At 32.8% G+C, this 10,279-nt stretch overlaps 1 long non-coding RNA gene across 1 annotated transcript; it reads right to left on the reverse strand.

The window, feature by feature from the left end:
• Positions 1-2,512: 2,512 nt before the first annotated feature.
• Positions 2,513-9,798, reverse strand: LOC107715178 (uncharacterized). The gene is made up of 5 exons (XR_001637071.1): positions 9,652-9,798; positions 5,514-5,589; positions 5,344-5,415; positions 4,878-4,934; positions 2,513-3,112 (listed from the first exon to the last, which is right to left on the reverse strand). It is a non-coding gene; the product is annotated as an uncharacterized LOC107715178 (long non-coding RNA).
• Between the last annotated feature and the right edge of the window lie 481 nt (positions 9,799-10,279).

The following is a 10,279-nucleotide window of genomic DNA, read 5'->3' on the forward strand; positions in this document are numbered from 1 at the left end:
AGTGTTATTTTAGTGTCACGGAGACAAATAAAGTTTTTATTAATATTCTGAATTTTTATATTTTCTGTCTTCATTACAGTTGTAAAGTTTTAGTAATTTTGTTGTGTGCTCGCCACCTTTTTCTCTCTCTTTTTTTTTTTTTTTTTTGATTCCTCAGTGTTTGCTAAACGTTCTGTAATTTTTTAGTCTTAGTACATTATTAAACTAAATTTAAATATAAATGTTGCCTTGACAATCCGCTGAAATAAGTTCAAAAAATATATATTATTTTATTTCAGTGAAAGTTTATTTTATTTCAAGTAACAAAAGTTTTTTTATGGTTTTTGTTTTAGTTAAGAACTCTGTAAATGTTTTTTTTTTTTTTTTTGAAGTTGTAAAAACGATTGGAGTACATTTTACCAGTTTTTTTGTAGAAAATATTTCAATCTTTCTACTTCAAAATTTTATGTTTGCTTCAATGCGATCTGCCGTTTCTTTGTAATTATATGTGAAATGTACAAGCAATTTCTGAATGAAGACTTTTTTCAGTGTATGATAATAACTCACTGTAAAATCTCATTTCATCTTCCTGAAAAGGTTACTTGGTAAACAATAACATTTTCTAGTTTATCTGACTTCCTCGATCTCATCAACGCAGGTGAACTTTTGAGACGCTGTCAGCTGGCATTAGTGCCATTACCTCAGGGCAACAAAAGTTTTGGTGTAGAACTACTTTTGTCAAATGTTTTTGCTGATCTTCACTGTACTAGGTGTTAGACACGTACACACGTGTTAGGTTTAAATACTCAAAATGAAAGGTACAAATAAAACAAGTCTTCAGGACAGCTGTAATAATAAAAACATGTTTCTATTTACTAAAGAAAATGAGTGGTGTTTGCCTGTACAAAACGTACTGCCCAAGTTTGATCTTTAAAGTTATGGGTTTATTAAATTACATGAGTAATAGTGATGCTTAAAACACAACAACTAAACTTGACAGTTACTGAAGATTAAAATCTGGACCAAGTATTGGAGCAAAATGAATGATTTTAGCATTAGCTCATGGAGCTGTGGTCAGTTGTCAGTCATGTGTGGTCTGGTCAGATTAATTATTGTGGAGAGGCCTGCAGTGTCAGCAGTCAGACAGCTTGATGCACCAGTTCACCTCTGAAAAAATGTAATCTGAGGACAGCCATTTAAAAAATAAGTCTAAAAAAAGGGGTTGCAAGTGTTTAGCATTGTTTAGGCCACATTCACTGTACACAAATTGAGTTAGGTTATTTACAGAAATGGGAACCGTATTTAAAAACTGAATTCATTCTTTAAAAAAATGCAGTTCATGAGAAATTATTCATTAAATCTGTGTTGTAGAAGCACAAACAGGCTGCTTAAAAGCGGTCTTAAAGGATTAGATCACCCAAAATGTACTCACCTTCAGACCATCCAAAATGTAGATGTGTTTGTTTTCATCATTGATAGATTTGGAGAAATGTAGCATTACATCACTTACTCACTGACGGATCCTCTGCAGTGAATGGGTGCCGTCAGAATGAGAGTCCAAACAGCTGATAAAAACATCACAATAATCCACAAGTAATCCACACAACTCCAGTCCATCAATTAACATCTTGTGTCATGAAAAGCTGCGTGTTTGTAAACAAATCCATCATTAAAGCATTTTAACTTCAAACCATCGCTTTTGGTCAAATTACAAGACCATAATCAATAATAGCACTTCCTCCAGTGAAAAAGTCTCACATTAAAATCCACCCACTTAATGGTTTAAAAACGTTTTAGACCGTTTTCACTTGTAAACGGTGCTTAATCTGTGCATATTTCTCTCCTGATTCAGACGAGATGACTTTTTCACTGAAGAAAGAAATATTATGGATAAAGGACTGGTATTTTAGACAGAAGAAACAGTCTGAAGGTAAAAACGTCCTAATGAAACGTCCTAACGAATTCACAAGACATTAATTGATGGACTGGAGTGGTGTGGATTACTTGTGGATTATTGCAAAGTGACTTCATCACTGAACTTTAGCATGATGAGTGGTTAAAACTTTATTAGCACAAACTGTTTAACTTATGGATACTGTAAGCACTTACACAACATCTTCAGCTGACTCATACTGTATGTCTGCTCTGTTCAGCTGATGCCAATAAATAAGTCAACGAATGAGCGTCTAACACTATTTGACTTACAGGGGCCCAAATACATGAGAGAGCTAGCGTGGAGTGAAAAACGTTCGACAAACATACCATTAGACTGTAGAACCAAGCCAGCATTAAGCGTTCTTAGAAAAGAATGTGCCGTAACTTTCAGAACACAAAAGAAAAAAGAAAAAAAGAGCATTTATCAAAACTAAATTGAAAAAATGACTAATTTTGATATCTGAGGGATTCAATGAAGCCCCTAAAAAGACAAGATGACAAGATTTTTTTTTTTTAATGATGGGAGGAAAAATGTGCATTTACTCGTAAAACTTTTACTTTTTGTAAAACTTTTTGTGTTTGCTCACTAACTTTGTTCCCTATAACTTTTGTGATGCAAAATGCAAAAGCATTCAGTACAAAAGCATTGAAATATAATTCTTCCATCACAATGTCCCTTTAGGGGCTCTGTAGATTTATGATGTCAGACACCCAAAATATTAATATGACTGCCAATATTTACACACTAACAGCAGCACATACTGGCTGCGAAGAAATAGTCCTGCCCAATTATGATGAGGTAATAAAAAAATAGCAAAGGTACTATTAATTTAAACGGATTTAAATTTAACTTGAGCTTCTTTACTGTAAAAGCAGACATGCCCTTATGTTCATAGTGAAAGCATTGTGTTTATAGAATGTTTTTTGTGTTTGTATCTGTACTGTCAGTGTACAGAGATGCAGACTGAACGTGCTGCAGATCGACAGGTTTCATAATTGTACGTGTGTTGAGCTGTACTGAAAATCCAACAAAAGAAGGAGCTAATGCTTTAACTGTACTATACCAAACCTTGTTTTTAAAACCAAGCATTTATCTTTATGCGTGTTTGTGTGTGTGCGAGAGAAACACAGATTAATGGCAGCATCACTTTAGCTCTTCTGTGGATGATGCTGGAGTCACATTTTCTTCTGGTCCCTCCTGAAACATACAGAACCAAGAGATAAACATACAGTTTTATATCATGCTGGATATATTTATATTTAATTCATCTGTTCTATATAAAATCTTTAAGAGCTAGGTCATGATAGATCATGAAACCAATCTAATGAAACTGCAAGTGAATAGGGTAAAATTTAAACATTTTTGTATTACAAGTTTTCTAAAATGTTAGGTTTAAATATGCAAATGAGGCATTATTTAATGAAATATGCACTAATTTGTATACATTTCTAGTACAAAAATCTAAACACTGGATGAAGTCAGTTTCAAAATTCTTGTTTAATTTTTGTGACATATTAGAGTCAAATGTTTTTACAGAGGGAATTTTGTATACATTTCTAGTACAAAAATCTAAACACTGGATGAAGCCAGTTTCAAAATTCTTGTTTAATTTTTGTGACATATTAGAGTCAAATGTTTTTACAGAGGGAATTTTGGGTCTCTCATTTTCGTCACTCCATAATTCAGAAAACAGACAGAAAACACTATATTTTCACAATTTTGGGGGGGGGGGGATAAAATGTTGTATTTAATAAAGCAAATGAAATATGAACAAATCCCTCTGTAAAAACCTTCAGGATATAGACAGGAATAAAAATGTAAAGTTTGGTGTGTGTAAGTGCTACTGAAGTGGAGATTTATGACTCAGTGTAGGAGAAAAACATCCTTTAACTGTCACCCGTCCCCTCTGTGGGACGCCGAAGTTTACTTCACTATATTACAATTAAATCCTAATATAATCATGACAAATTATATATCGTTGGAAAGCTCTAAGACTCCTAAATAGATATTTTACCAATGTTTTTGTTAAAAATTATGTAGGAAAAGTAATAGATTAATTTTTGACAAGAGTGCACCTCAAAAATCTACATCATAACAGGAGTTCTGACCTTTGTCAAAAAAAAGTCTCACACTTTAGAAATCATATATCAATTGAAAACTTTAAATCTCAAAATTCATCTTTTGAAACCCATTTTAAAATCAAACATTGCATTACCATGAAAATGGTACATCAATATCATGTTACAAAATGTTTTCGTTCATGAATTATAACAATTTAAGTTTGGATCGTGCACTTTCACGTCTATGTTCAAAAATGTGAGTGACAGTTAAGGGGTTAAAAATATGTATTGTAATTTAAATCTATTGACAAATAGATAAAGTGCTATAAAAGAAACACTTAACAGTGTCTTGTGGACTTTCAACAAGTCTGGAAAACACTATGAAACACCAAAAAGCCCAAAATCTCAAACGTGACAGGTGCATGAAAAAAGAAAAAAAAGTGTCTCCCCTTAATAAAAAGAGCACATTAAATAGATCTCACAGCCCTAATTTGCTAGAAATGACCAATTACCTCAGAGAATCGTTTTAACTATTTATGCACTTTATGCTCTTTATGCAAAAAGAGCATTTATAATGGAAGTAAATGGGCCATTTAGTAGTAGTATTTACTTTATTTACTGACAATATAAGTAAATGCATTGAAAAATGAACTAAATATTGGGGAAAATATTACTTTGACAATTTAAATTAAATAAAGAAAAATAAATATTTTAATGTATTTATGATGCATTTTTTAATATGTCAAATGCATATATGTAAAATATTTCTTTTTCAAATAAATAAATAGCTATATTTTTTTCTAGTCAGAGGCATTTATTTCTCCATCCATTACGCTTTTTTTCAGGATCTGCTATCATTATAGGAATATTTGGTCATGACAAACACAAGGTTCAACACTCACCTTCACCTTTTCCAGCTCTGACCCTCCAGGCAGTGATTTCTGGGGGATGTGGAAGGCCTAACATTAATCAAAAGATAGTTATTCAAATAATGTTTAGGAAATGCATTGCATAGTGGTCCTATGCATTCTTTCAGCACTTTGGTGTTAATAATCCTCAGTAGGCTACTCAAGGAAGCAATAGAGTTTGCTTTATGTCTGAGGCATCAAACCAGATGTAGTTACTCGGGTACTGTAGCTGCTAACATGTAAACATTTCAAATAACTTGTTAGTCTCTTTAAACTGTTGCCAGTGACAAGCTGATGATATTAGAAATCAGCCGTTTTCCTTTCAAAATAGTGGCAAAATTTACATTTACATTGGGCATCCAGTTTTATTATTAACTAGGCCTATACTAGGCTTTCCACACACACACAAATAAAATAAAAATCTGCTGATTCATTTATATTGATACAACTATCAATTAACCTTTTTCGCTTGCTGGACTTCCTCTGTAGACTTCGACCTGCTTTTCACCACATGTCTCTGGGGTGAAGTGGACTGCAAAGATACCACACCACACACACACAAAGAAATTCAGAACAGTAAAATGAGCACTCAGCAAAAGAGCCGTTGTCATCTCAGCAGGTTTTACACACCTTCTGATCCATGATTTAGTCGTGAGCTCAGACTGAGTGTCTCCTCAAACACAATCTGATCTAGCTGCGCAGCCGCCTGTCAGACAGAGAAGAGAATGAAACGATTATTATACACAAGAAGAGCAGTTATTATACACAGTATATGGAGATTAAGTGTGTCGCGTCTCACTAACACTAGAGGGTACTACAGCACACTGACCAGTGTCTAAAGAGAAACAATCAACAATGCCTGAAATAATAGTTTTTTTTTTTTTTAAATAGAGCACTTTATTAAACCTTTATATATAGAAAAATGTGCATGTGTTTTTGTTGAGTATCATATTCACAATACATCAGGCTTTTATGGCTCATAAAGTATGACATGGGGAGAATAGCCTATAGAGCTCGTGAGAAAAAAAAAATCTCCATTTTATTAAGAGGCCCAAACGGAGCAAAAATATGCAATTTGGTGCAGATGCTGATACAAGAAAGATGACATTCTGATGTTTGTAATGCAAATCAGTGACATCTTTATAACAGTACAGCAGACTTGCATAAAATGATATAAAATATCAGTCATAACCCTATATCTCGAATAATATGTCTTACTAAAATTATATTTAAATGCTTGGTTTAATGCTCAAAACATATAATGCAATGTAATACAATGATGATTGAGAGATGAACAAATAAACATTCCTCAAAAGGAGCGTTTATATTATTTGAGCATGATTTTTCCACAAAATGATGTCTGGATAATCAAGTAAAGCTAAGTTGCTTCAGTCCAGTAAGTGTTCATCTTGAAAAATTACCAACAATAAAATTATTCTTATGTTTACTTTATAAAAATCAGTAAAGGAAATGACAGGTTTTTAAGCAAGGCTTTGTATGTCAAGCAAGCCTTATGCATATCAAATATGATACTGTACAGTTTTTCTGGCATAATGTCAGTAACCGCACAAAATAATTTTGACTGGTTCTTCAATTCTTTTTAAAAATGCAAAAAAAAAAAAAAAAAAAAAAAAGTGATTCAAATGGATGCAAACATGGCATTTAGAAAGAGTTCACTTTAAATACTAAAAAGCAAATATGCTTTGGTCACACCAGCCTTGTGTTGACATATATAATGTTGATACATAAAGACTTAGTACACAAGTCATATGCATTACTTTTATGCTACTTTTGCGTGACAGTATAAATTACAGCATGGAAAAAAGCAGCTCTGACATGCAACTTAATATCTACTTTTTACATTTCATGCCAAAAATTTGTAGCCAGAATGCCTTGGGGGTGAATTAATGCTGATTAAAAAATGGTCAATCCACCGCCTGTTGAGCAGCGATGAACACGCATCCTCTGAGGACAGTGTGCGTGTGAGAAGTTCAAGTGAAAGTGTGAGAGGTTAAACTCTCAATGTTCTGGTGTCACTGTGAAGAGCTCTGTGGCTCGAGAGGAGGAAGACACACTTCCTATCGATTCATCCACACCAGTGAGTCGAATAACACTAAAGGTGACGTTTCTGAGCCAGAGAGACCACGATACAGTGACACACACACACACACACACACATGCTCAGATGAGCGGATATCTGAATGATAACCAGTGATCTTCATGATTCAAACATTGTTCTGTGAGCCGTACACAACGTTGTCCTTTTAGCTCTCTAGGACAGAAAAACATGGTGGGAAAGCTTTTCAAGAGGCTGCTGTGGTTTCTAGCGTGTTCAAGGTGGTTGCTAAAAGGGTTTTTGGGGCCCTGGAGAAGTTTTGACATGCCCTGACATTTGTTTTTTCAGTTTCTTAAAAACATCTTAACTGCTATAGTCTGATTACACTGTATTCAGCACAAACTGGGCAACAATAATATTTAAGTAACATGTATGTGCATGTTTATGTTTTTGAGAAAATACGGTTTATGCGTGGTTAGAGTATTAAGCAACCAATAGATTTTTTTCACTAAGTCTAAAGTGTACTGCATTGGTTCTCAGCCTGGGGGTTGTACAAGAGAGCCTCAAAAGTATTTAAATTAATAAACTTTGAATAATGATAAAATATTATTAATTCTATAACATTAACCATTAATAATAACTATACAAGTCTTCACTCTAAATGTACTGTATGCTCTATATACACACACTATAAAAAATATATTTTTAATAATAATAATAATCTTAAATACTTAAACCATAACTTGAGATGTATTTGTTATATTGCATAAACTATAGAATATAGATTTATAATTTATATAATTGTATTATATATTAATGCATGCAATTATATACACATTACAACTTATATAATAAAATTATATACACTATATACTCTATACTACAATAAAATTATATTCTAAACTTTAAATTTCTTAAGTCATAACTTGAAATAAATGTATTAAGTGCATAAACTATAGATATAAATGATAGATATTTATATAATTGTATTATGATCATTTAATGTATGCAATTATATAGATTACATACATTATATAATAAAATAATCACTAACATGAAAAACAGTCAATGGAAATTTAAATATATTTATCATATTGCATAATTGAGATATGTAATTTATTCAATATGATAAATACATTTCAATTTTATTTTAGTATATTAAAGTTATTTATTTAACAACTGCATTACAACTAATAACAACAAAGGTAAAATGGTCAAAAAAAAATCCAAATGAAAATTGAAATTATATATAACTCTTGCATATTTAAATATGTACAGTACATACACACACTTTTTAAATGAACAGCTCTTGAAACTTCTGAAATTGTGAATTGTGGTTAAATCAACCAATTATTAAAGTTTGTTAATAAAAAAAACAACAAGCAGCTTAGTCATAAATACAACAAAAATACCAGAGATAGCCTTCAAATATTGGGTTGAGAACGTTGAGAACCACTGATCTAATGGATGATTTTTCCCTCTTTACTGTGGGGTTTTGAACAATACTCAAACCTCAGAAATGAGCAATAATAACAATAACACTTGACTTTAGATCCAGTTGTTCAGTTCTGTGCAAAACACAAGACAGAGGCTGAAAAAAAGAGGCATAAAACCAATGAAGTGATTTAGACGTGAAACAAGGGTGAGGTGAGATGTGACCTCGCACTACGTTTCAATTAAGAGGACTTATGTAAAACCTATCAGCACGTTCTGTAATTCAAATGAGGATTTAATAATGCTGAGAGAGAGACTATCATCTTTCTGAAGGTCGAGAAACGTATTCAAATCAGTGTTAACTCTTTAAAGACTCATTTGAACGGCAATGCAAATTTGTCTCTCTGTACTTTCGATCAATTCAAGGTTTGCTAATATTTAGACCTAAACGCATTAAAGTTGGTATGATGTTAGAAAAGAGCTAAAAACATCATCAAAACTTGGACACCAAAAGATACCGTAGTATTACCATAGTAACGCATCTTGTATTTAAAGGGGTCATATGATGCGATTTAAATTTTTCCTTTCTCTCTGGTATATAACTATCAAACATCTGATACAACTTCATATACCGAACACAAAAGATGATATTTTGAAGAACAGCTGATGATAGCCATTGACTTCCATAGTATAAAAAAATGTATGGTCAATGGCTACAGTCAGCAGTTTGGTTACCAACATTCTTCAAAATATCTTTCAGTAAATGACAATTTTCATTTTTGGGTGAACTATCTCTTTAACATCAGTTTTAGTCATGTCAGTCATATTCTCATGCTGTGATGACATTTCTGTGAGTCAGACCTGCAGTACATACTTAACACACGAACACCTTCATTTGTTGTTTGTAATAAATTATTAAAAGAAAACAGTGGGGAGGACAGAAATAGACACATTATCCTCTTCCATAGACACTACAGAGCAAGAGTTGCTGTCTAACATCATGACATCAGAACCAAGGCTCTGAATGTCAGGAAACAAACACCATTTTAGTCCATGTTACTAAACACAAATCATCAGAATAGGAAGCAGTTTGAGTCAAATCGCCCTTCAGTGATTCTGGAACAACTGCTGCATACAAATACACCAGTGTAACACACACATCCTGGTGTTCAAGACAGGAGCACATTACACAATACTGACACAAATACAATAAAAACATACTATTAATCATCTGATTATAATGGAAGGATGATAAAACGGAAATAGATGATGGCTTACCCTTCTCCTGTCTGTCTGTGAAGGTGAGCAGCGAGTTAGTGAATCCTTCTCCTTTCACGATGCAGTGTCTTTCCATCCCTCCCTTTTTCTTTCTCTCACATATATGCACACACACACACATCCCATTCATAATTTCACAGACAAGTATACACACCCACCAGCCAAGTCACGAACACGCACTACTGATGAGTGTAAGAGAATGATGAAGGTGAGACAGAGAGAGATGAAGGGCTGGAAACAGTTGAACACTAAAATGCATACAAATGTGACCATGTTTTTGGCAATATTTAATCACATAAAGCAACCTTTTTATTGTTCAAATCAATGTGTCTGATTAAAACGTCAAAATGAAGTCTCAGGATTATTGAAAACAATGTGAAATGACGAAAAATTTATTTTAAAATATTTTCAGTTGGCGAGTAATCAAGAGCAAATGAGTGACATTGATGCTGCTATTAAAGTAAATGGGGGACAAAATGTTTGTTTACCTTTGTAGGGATAACGTGTATATATATATATATATATATATATATATAGTGTGTGTATGTGTGTGTGTCAAATTGCTTTCTTTAAATAAATTCAATTGCAATTAAAAATTTCTTAGGGATAAATATCTACCTCTGCTCAT

This window comes from Sinocyclocheilus rhinocerous, unplaced genomic scaffold (genome assembly GCF_001515625.1).
Source record: "Sinocyclocheilus rhinocerous isolate Xijiao unplaced genomic scaffold, SAMN03320098_v1.1 scaffold329, whole genome shotgun sequence".
Taxonomy (NCBI): Eukaryota; Metazoa; Chordata; class Actinopteri; order Cypriniformes; family Cyprinidae; genus Sinocyclocheilus; species Sinocyclocheilus rhinocerous.